Source organism: Rhineura floridana, chromosome 1, assembly GCF_030035675.1.
Source record: "Rhineura floridana isolate rRhiFlo1 chromosome 1, rRhiFlo1.hap2, whole genome shotgun sequence".
Taxonomy (NCBI): Eukaryota; Metazoa; Chordata; class Lepidosauria; order Squamata; family Rhineuridae; genus Rhineura; species Rhineura floridana.
In genome coordinates this window covers 294173612-294183054 of record NC_084480.1, presented here as the reverse complement: position 1 = coordinate 294183054, position 9443 = coordinate 294173612, and positions in this window count along the sequence as shown.

The following is a 9443-nucleotide window of genomic DNA, read 5'->3' as shown; positions in this document are numbered from 1 at the left end:
GATGCAATGTTTGTTATGATTTTTTTTTCTAATTGTCCAATACTGGTGTTGATTTTTTTATTGTGATTTGTAGCTCAGCATATTATTTTTGTGCACCTATTTGCTTTCCTGTTGCAATTTTTTGAGGAGTGATCTGCCCAGTTTTGGGCTATTTCCTGTGTCCCCAGCAGAGCTCCCCCTCCTGTGTCCCAGCCCACATTGGTCAGGAGGGGCCCTGCAGAGAGATTTTTCAGGAGCCACAGATGGCTGCAGGGAGAAAGAGGAGTATCAGGGTTCATCTCTGATCAGACCTAGAACTTGGTTTCTCCTTGGAGGAAAAGTAGGGGGGACAGGAGCCCCACACAGCAGATCTCCCCACTACCAGCAACCCTGAGGAGCCATTGGATCCAGGCATTCCCACCCTAGGACTGAAGGCCTTCCATTACCTGGACTCCTGAATAAGTGTTGGACCTTTCCCATCTGCCCAGGAAAAGAGGAGGCAGCAAGCCAGTCAGGCCTTCAGGGCTGCTGGCAAAGTGCCTCACTAACTGCACTCACAGCTATGCGGGAAAGGGGGGTGGAAGTGTAAGAGCAGGACACAGGAATTGTCTTATACTAAGATAGACCACTGATCCATCTAGCTCAAAATTGTCTACACTGACTGGCATCAGCTGTCCTGAGAGGTGACGTGGGGATTTAACTTGGGACCTTATTTATTTATTTATTTATTTATTGCATTTGTATACCGCCCCATAGCCGAAACTCTTATTCATGTAAAGCAGATGCTCTACTGCTCTGTTGAAAGACTGGAAGACTTGAAGACTGGCGAAGAATTGCTGAAGCAGAAGAAACCAGGATGATCCTTTCAAAAGGTCCCTGGAGGCTCCTGTCCTACCTGTGACTACATGAGCAAAAGGCTGGATATAGAATTGGCCTCATTCCAGCCTCAGCATGTGTCACTCAGAGTTTCCTAGGCTTATAAGACTCACTGGACCTGCAAGTAATTCTTCTGGGTGAAGGGTGGAGGATAAGATCAAAGAAACTTACTTCCTTGCAAGCTTTGAAACAGTCTTAAGGCTGAGGAGAACACTGTGCAAAGCTATTCAAAGCACAGCCTTCATCAATTTATTTCATAGCTTGAGATTACCAAAAAGTGTGTGAGAGAGGCTGCCTGCCTGTCTGCTTGCCTGGTAATGTTTTCTTCTGCATTAGATCAAATCCTATGAATACTGCCTGTTTTTGTCATCTGACAAAGATTCTATGCAATATATACAGATGGAAGAACAATGCGCTCATCTCCAATAATGGAATCACCCTAGTATGGTTGGAGTGTAGAATTTTACTTTCTGAAACAAAATAACACAAGTTATATTAGTATAAGCAAGTTCAATGTATTGCTTTACTGTTTAAACAACAAACCTCTGGGATTAATCCTTGAAAACTCAAGGCCTTTCTTCTATGTCAAAAGAGGACATTTGACTAGGGCCACATTCATACCATACATTTACTCCATTATGCTAGGAAGGGTGGTTTGTGAAGGATGCTGAGAGCAGACCCCTATTCTCCTCACAGAGCAACAGTTGCCAGTGTTGTTTAAAGCCAGTCCCTCTTCCCATAGACCTCTGGGAAATGTAGCTCTATGAGAGGAAAAGTGGCCTCCTAAAAACTCGCAGCACCCTTCACAAACTACTGTCATCTTTCAAAACATAAGGGTGGTGTAGAGCAACATAAAAACAAAGCATATAAAAGCAACACAGAACAGACTGGCTACTCAAAGGATATTTTAAACTGCAGAATGCTCTCTCCGGAGAGGTCCACCTGGAGCCATCACTATCAATCTTTAGGCGCCAGATGAAGGCTTTTATATTCACCCAGGCATTCTACTCCTAACTAGTGTTCATCTTTTAGTTTGGTGGGATATGATCTGTCGTCTCTATGTTATTGTTGGGTGAGCACCTTTAGTTAATGCCCCCCCCTTTTAATTTCTGGCGTATTTTAAATGTTATATTAGGTGCTTGTAAAAAATTTAAGTTGCTTTAAGATAAAAATTTTGTAGTAAGTGACAAGTAAATAACAATAATAATAATATTGGCCTGTCATCATATAAAAAAACATTGAATGCATTGAATCCACCTAAATGAATATGTACACATTCTGAGCATGCTAACTTGAAGCAATCCTGCAGGGTTCTGAAGTGGGTGGAGGATGAACCAACTCACAACCAAGCAATGGAGGCATTGAATTCACACTGAACTGCTCAGGTTCCTAACTCCAATATGTAAAATGAGATCCATTTTTATTTTATTGATGACGGCTTACTGCACATGAAAATCCACTTGTGCAACCTTCAGAATTTTGGGATTCACAGGGGGCTGCAGAGTACGGGGAGGTGGAGAAGCCCCATTGCACAAGCAGGCACCCACTCATGCTGCATTGGATCTCACCCAAGATGACGGTCTTTCATCTCTCCTATGCTATCTCTGTGTCCTTTTCCCTCTCCTTTATCTGCCGTTCTCCCTCTTTTTATTTTTGCATTGCAAAGGTTTTTAGCAGATTAGAAATCTGGTAAATAAAATACCTTTCAAACAATTGAAAAGAAAATGTTTGTGATGCCACTGATTTGGGTCTTCCTGCGTAGGAGGCCAATGCTGCAAAGCTGCAAAGCACTTTGCACCATGAAAATGCAATATAACTGAATAATTTCCATGAACAGAAATGTCCCTGCTGAGCACGACAGTTGCTCTGCTCTTCATTCATTGAACTGTGCCTTGGTTTTACAGGTGTGATCCAAAAGTAATTGCATTTTGAGTGTGTAAAATTCCAGGTAGTCCTTCTACATGTGAGCTGCTTTTCCTGATATGATTCTATTAGGTCTTACAAGGTAAAGTGCATGAGAAATTATAGAATATATTAATGGGATAGGGGAGGAGAGAAAGAAGAGATGGAAAAAGAATGTACCTCCAGATCCTGGTGATTTCTTTTACATTGTACCTTTCAGTAGCTTTGAAGCTGGTGGGCATGGTCTATAGGATTAAATATAACCACACAATAAATATAATGCTAGGCAGTTTCTTAAGCTTCTTTTTGCTGTGCTGAATCTCGAAATGCTTTGGACAGGCTTCAGGTGCTCAGTGAGTCCTGATGATCAGCTAAGTAACCTGAAGTTTCAACCTTCTCAATAATTCACCTAATTTTGTGGGGCAAAAACTTACCTCAGTGCAGTTTTAACTGTGCAATCTGCACATAAGTAGTCCTACAGGGTAGTCTTGCTATGACTATCACAAATTTATTGATTGATTGATTTATATCCCACCCTTCCTCCCAGCAGGAGCCCAGGGCAGCAAACAAAAGCGCTAAAAACACATCAAAACATCATAAAAACAGACCTTAAAATACATTAAAACAAAACTTTAAAAACATTTTTTTAAAAAGCTTTAAAAACATCTTTTAAAAAGGGTTAAAAATATTGTTTAAAATAAAAAATATATTAAAAGCAGTTCCAACACAGACGCAGACTGGGATAGGTCTCAACTTAAAAGGCTTGTTGAAATTGTTGCAATTGTCACTAGTACAATGTCTCCACATTTCATCACCATTTTTCTTCTGAAAACAAAAAACCACCTGGGACACAAAATGTACCAGAAATATTATTTACTACCCAGCCAATGTTAGCAGATTGGGGTAGTAACCCCCTCCTTTTTTAAAAAATAGAAAAATGGTCAGGAATGGTCAACAAAGAGCAAGGTTCTACCTCCTCTGAATAAGTGTTTTCTGGGTCTGGGTGTTTGGGTATTGTCAAGCACACTTCTTCGGACACCACAAACACAAATGTCATCTGGGGTCAAAATATCAGCCCACCATACATCGGACATTTCAGTGGGGTAGAAAATACACCCCAAAAACTTAATGTGATTTCTTTTCTCAACATTGACTGTTAAGCTGCTGTTTCTAGATCTTCTTTCTTTTTGAGACTCACAACAAGGGCTACTTGCTGGATCTTGGTTGTGAGTTGGTTCATTCTCTGCCCATACTGGAACTCTCCAGGATTGCTTCAAGTTAGCATGCTCATGATCTGCACATATTCATTTCAATAAACTTAACATATTTATCTGCCCAGAAGAGAATACTGGTGGACAGATATGCTGTGATCCAATGTGAGTTATACTTCCGCAAACCTTACAGTTCAGCCTCAAACCAAGTCTGTGCCATCTTACTTAATGCCTTAACATTACATCAACCCGACAAATTCTCTATTAGCGTATAGATAAATAATCCCAATGGCTTAGTCTTAGTGTCATGGAAATCAATAGAAGCTCTGCTTCTGAGTTTGGAGGAAGGAAGTCTTAACTAGTAAAATAACAGCATCAGCACAGTAATGAGACCGCCTGGCTAAACTACAAGGGGAAAGCACTCCTGTTTTTAATATGAGCTACTCTATCTCTTCAGGCAGCAAAGTGCTTAATTTGAATTCATTGCAGGAGAAAGGAGGAAAGCTCTTGCTCTCAAGTAGCCAAGGCGTCTCTCACAAGAGTGAGTGAGGAGTTTTCAAATTACTTTTTGAATACTTGATCATCTCGCCTAATGTGGCAATTTTAACAGGCAAAGCACAAGGAATTCAATATCCCAAATGCTGGAATAAAACAGAATTTTGAATCAGTCATCAGATTGGACCTTGAACAGTTTGCTTATCGTTATACCAGGAGGAGATCCTTAAAGAGAATTACACTCAGCTGGAATATAAATTATGGCAATTTGTGAACTGCTGATATTCCCAATGAAAATGATGATTGCTTCTTAATTTGAGCTGTCCTTGTAAATGGCATGTCTATTATTCAGAGCCACACATAGCTAATAAGGCACTTTTTTCCCCTGCCACAAATAATGTTTCTATAAGAAGTCACAAGGAGCATCTTTATACACTTATGACAGCATATGTACTTTTCTTCACTTGTATTTGTTTTCCAAGTGATTTTTCTCTCCCGCCCCCCTTTGGTGTACCTCTAATCTTAGAGATAATCTTGGACTAGTAGTAAAGGAATAAAAAGCCAATGGTCCTATCCTTTGAGCTAAGACATTAATGGAATTGAGATGGCCACTTTATTCACAGAATGAATATGGTGATAATAAAAAAACACAAGAACACAAGAAAGGCCCTGCTGGATTAGGACAAAGCTTCCTGTTCTCACAGTGGCCAACTGGATTCCTACAGGAAGCCGTCAAGCAGCACCTGAGGGCAACAGCAACCCATATGTGGGCTTATTCTTAAGAAAGGCTCCTCCTCTCTGAACCTTAGCCACTGACAGCACATTAAAATATGTTGAGATGTTCTCCTGAACAGAAAGTTCAATTTTACCTTTGTGTGGCAAATATTCTCTCTTCTAACCCAGTTGAACCCAGAGAAGATGGAGGATTCAGAGATAATATTCATACTAATAATTTTCCTAAACCAGTACAGTCCAATTGAAACTAACACACAGTGAATAGATAGCTCTTTGTCTATTTGTGATAACCTCATCTTCATGACATTTGAGAATAAACAGATTCACATCCCAAGATTTGTTGTCCCTGACCTAATGTCTTCAGTTATAAAACCATAAACTTTATGCTTATCTTGAAGCCATAAAAACTTGGAGTGACCACTATCAATGATTCACTAATAGGCAAAAAAAACTTGCAGTTTAAGTATGTACCTATAGCCAACATATATTTCTATCAAACTTTAAAAAGCAGGAAAATTGGGCAGTTATAGTGAATGCACCAGGGGAGCAAGAGACCTGACCTCCTCTCTGAGATATTGTACTGCCCTACAAATTTGTAAAAAAATGCAAACATAATTTGGGTTGGTCATTCACAGTCCAGTCCACTTCTTGTGTAGCTTGGAAGAATTTGGTAATGTATTTATTAGTGAATTTCTCTGCTTTTTAATCTGGGATGTATGAAATGGGATCCTGTGTAAATTAGCTGAGAATAGATTGATTATTTTCATGCTTATTGAGTTAAATGGGATTTACTCCCCTGCAATCATGCTTAGCATAGGTGAAACTGACTATAGGGGAAGGGGAAGGGAGGAGACAAAAGGGCAGGGGTAGGGGAGGAGGAGGACAGGCTTGATCATTTGCATGCTGATTGAGTTCATTGTGAACAGTATCGTTATTTTTCAGGCTTTATTCTACAGCAGATGCATATAGTCTCCCACACAAATTTAAACCAAAGCTGTCGTTGGTCAGATCCACAACAGACCTTTACATCACTTTAGACAGTTATGGCTTTCCCCAAATAATCTTGGGAAGTCTAGTTTTTGAAGGGTGCTGAGAGTTGCTAGGAGATGCCCTATTCCCCTCACAGAGTTACAATCCCTAGAAGAGAGGCTGACTGTTAAACCACTCTGGCCACTGGAGCTGTGTCAGGGGAATAGGAGTCTCCTAACAACTCTCAGCACCGTTCACAAACTACACTCCTCAGGATTCTTTGGAGGAAGCCAGGACTATCTAAAGTGAAATAAATGTCTGGTGTGGTTGTGGCAAACAGCTGTGAGTCTGGCTTTTAGAACACTGACAGTTGGTTCTTACTAAGGCATGCCCGTGCTTATCATTGACTTCAATTTTAAATTTCTTAACTTAATTAAAAATCAGCCAGACATTTATTTATTTTTTACTTTTAAACTCCAGAAGATGAAGGTCTGGGGCAAGGTCAGTAATAGGATTACAGGTACTGTGTGAACATGGATGATTTTTAATTAATTTCAACAAATTATGAGACTACTGACAAAAAAAGTCCAACAGGGGTCTGGATTTTTTGTAGAGGGTTATTAAGCAAGCGTTTCTGAGTTCAGGACTATAAGTTTTGTGAGGTTTTGTTTTGAAATGAGCTTATTGGGAAGCAGCAGAATGGCATGGGGGTATTTTCAATTTAACACTGCAGAATGGGAAAAATCCATGTTGGCTATAGCATACAGCCACTCTCATAGCTGTATAATAAGAAATAAAATCAAAGTGACAATAAGCCATTAATTACTTCTATCTTAAATCCCTAATTGGCTCCAATTAGTTGATATACTCAGATATACCATGGAATGTATATTATTGTATTTTAGGTTATTTTTTCACTGACAATTGTGATAAGTAGCAATAAAGCTAGGGATATCTCATAACTCTGTGATCTTAAAAGGAAAACTTAGCCCTGGACTCTTTCTGGGAGGAAGGGTAGGATATAAATCAAATAATAAATAAATATAAATACTTCTGCATTTTAGCAGCAATTTAGAAGGCTCATACCTTGCTTGCATGCCCAGATAGCCTTGAGGACTCAGGTAATTAAAGGGTAATTCTCAGCTCTGTATCAATCTATAATATCTATGCTTATGATTTGTACTCTATTGTATGTTATTATCTTAACCACACTTATTTCCGCTTCTATAATGTCAGAGCTTGGAAAAGTTACTTTTTTGAACTACAACTGCCATCAGCCCCAGCCAGCATGGCCACTGGATTGGGCTGATGAGAGTTGTAGTTCAAAAAAAGTAACTTTTCCAAGCTTTGTATAATGTTTGATTAAGTTGTATTAAGTAAAGGAAACTTGGTTAACTGATCTTATCTGTTTGAAAGAACCCTAAATTTTCTGTGTGCTGATAGGGGAAGAGGGGGGCTAATACTCTTTCTCTTTTCATGTGGCATCTGTTTCAGGGAGAGTTACGGGGCAGCTTAACTGCCAGGCTCACGGCCTGCCACATAGATGCCCTGTTGAGACGTTTAATCTGAACAGAGCAATCTGTCACATATGGATGCCAGCCTCACCCCAAGAAGAGATAACATGATTGTGGAGGAAGCAGAGGTCACATTTGAAATCCAGCCCTCCTCAACTTTGCCACACGTTTTCCTTCCAATACCACACAATGTCTTCTGTTGCTAGGCTCTGTACCAACTGCTGATAATTTACTCCTGAATAGGGATGGGGGAGAAATTTGGTTCACTTCTGACCATCCTCCAGCTGAGAACGCAAAGCAAAACAATACAACACAAACATTCTACCCTATCTCTCACTTGGGGCTAGGGATGGAAAGACCTGCCAATTTTGGTTTTCTCATTTTCTCATTTTTCCACTCTTAAATTTAGTTCACATTTCTGCAGCAGTTCGCAGCTTGTTTGGTTTTACAAAAAAAATCCTCATGAAAATTCTCCAGCATTTTAGTGTTAATCTCTCCTAATAAGCGCATGTTTGTAGGCACTTTTGTCTAATGTTCCTATTTTTTGCAAGCAATTTCTCATTACACAACACTGTTTTATATGTTATTTTTATTCATATATTCATTTTTTGTGCATGCTTTCCCCCAGCTTATGCATTTTTGTAAACATTGGTTGGTTGGTGAACTACATTGCAAAATTTGAACAAGAGTGAATTTGAAGATGGCTGAGTATTGGTTCTGATATTGTTTTGGAAAGTGGGGATTTGATTGATTTGACGTGAGATGCAAATGGAATCGAATTTCTCACATATCCCTACCTGGGGCATAAACAGCCTCCTCTCTACCCATATCTCACACCTCCCAAAGGAGGCAAAGGCAGCAGGCACTTCCATGATAAAACATTAATAACAAGTATAAAAACAGTTAAAAACGTTAGGACAACCAGTGATCTCAGAGTATCTAAGGACCATGTCTTTCCACCATTAAACACTTGGATAAATAAGAACGTTTTAAAATTCCTCCTGAAAGTCAATAAGGAGGCAGACTAACACACCTCACCAGGGACGGCATTCCACAAACAAAGAACTGCCATTGAAAAGACCCTGTCACAGGCCAGCCAGGCAGCCCCCAGTGGTGACACCACCACTTAGCCCTCACCTGCCAGTTGTAGGGCCTGAGGTGGCTGATACTGGGGAAGGCACTGTTTTAGGTACTTGGGTCCCAAGGAATTTAGGGCATTTTATACTTGTATAAACATCTTGAATTTGGCCTGGTAGCTCACTGGCAGCCAGTAGAGCACTTTCAGGACCAGTGATACATGGTCCCACCAGGCTGCCCCAATTTCACATCCTTCTCCGTCCCAGCTTTGAAACTTTGCTGATTGACTTCAAGCAGGAACTCGTAGGCTTTCTGCCTGCTTCTGTCAATATACCAAAGCCAGTGCTGCAGTTATTTGCCCTTAAATTGGGATCTTATGCTGGAATGTGTTTTTTCCCCAAACTTACTTTCTATCCATCTACAGAGCACCATTTCATTGAGCCATATTGAAGAAAAGCTATGTATCCCTAGTGAAATGCCTTAATATTACATTCATACAATCTGGCAGATTTGCTATTATGTATATGATAAGGCAATCACATTTTCATTCGAGCATAATCTAAAGAAAAACTGCATATTTTTCCTGAGAGTATGATATGTACCATCTTCATTTAAATGGCACAAATCTGTCAAAAGAGGCTCTACTTCTGGCAAGACCTAAAAAAATCATGAATGCCTGACATTT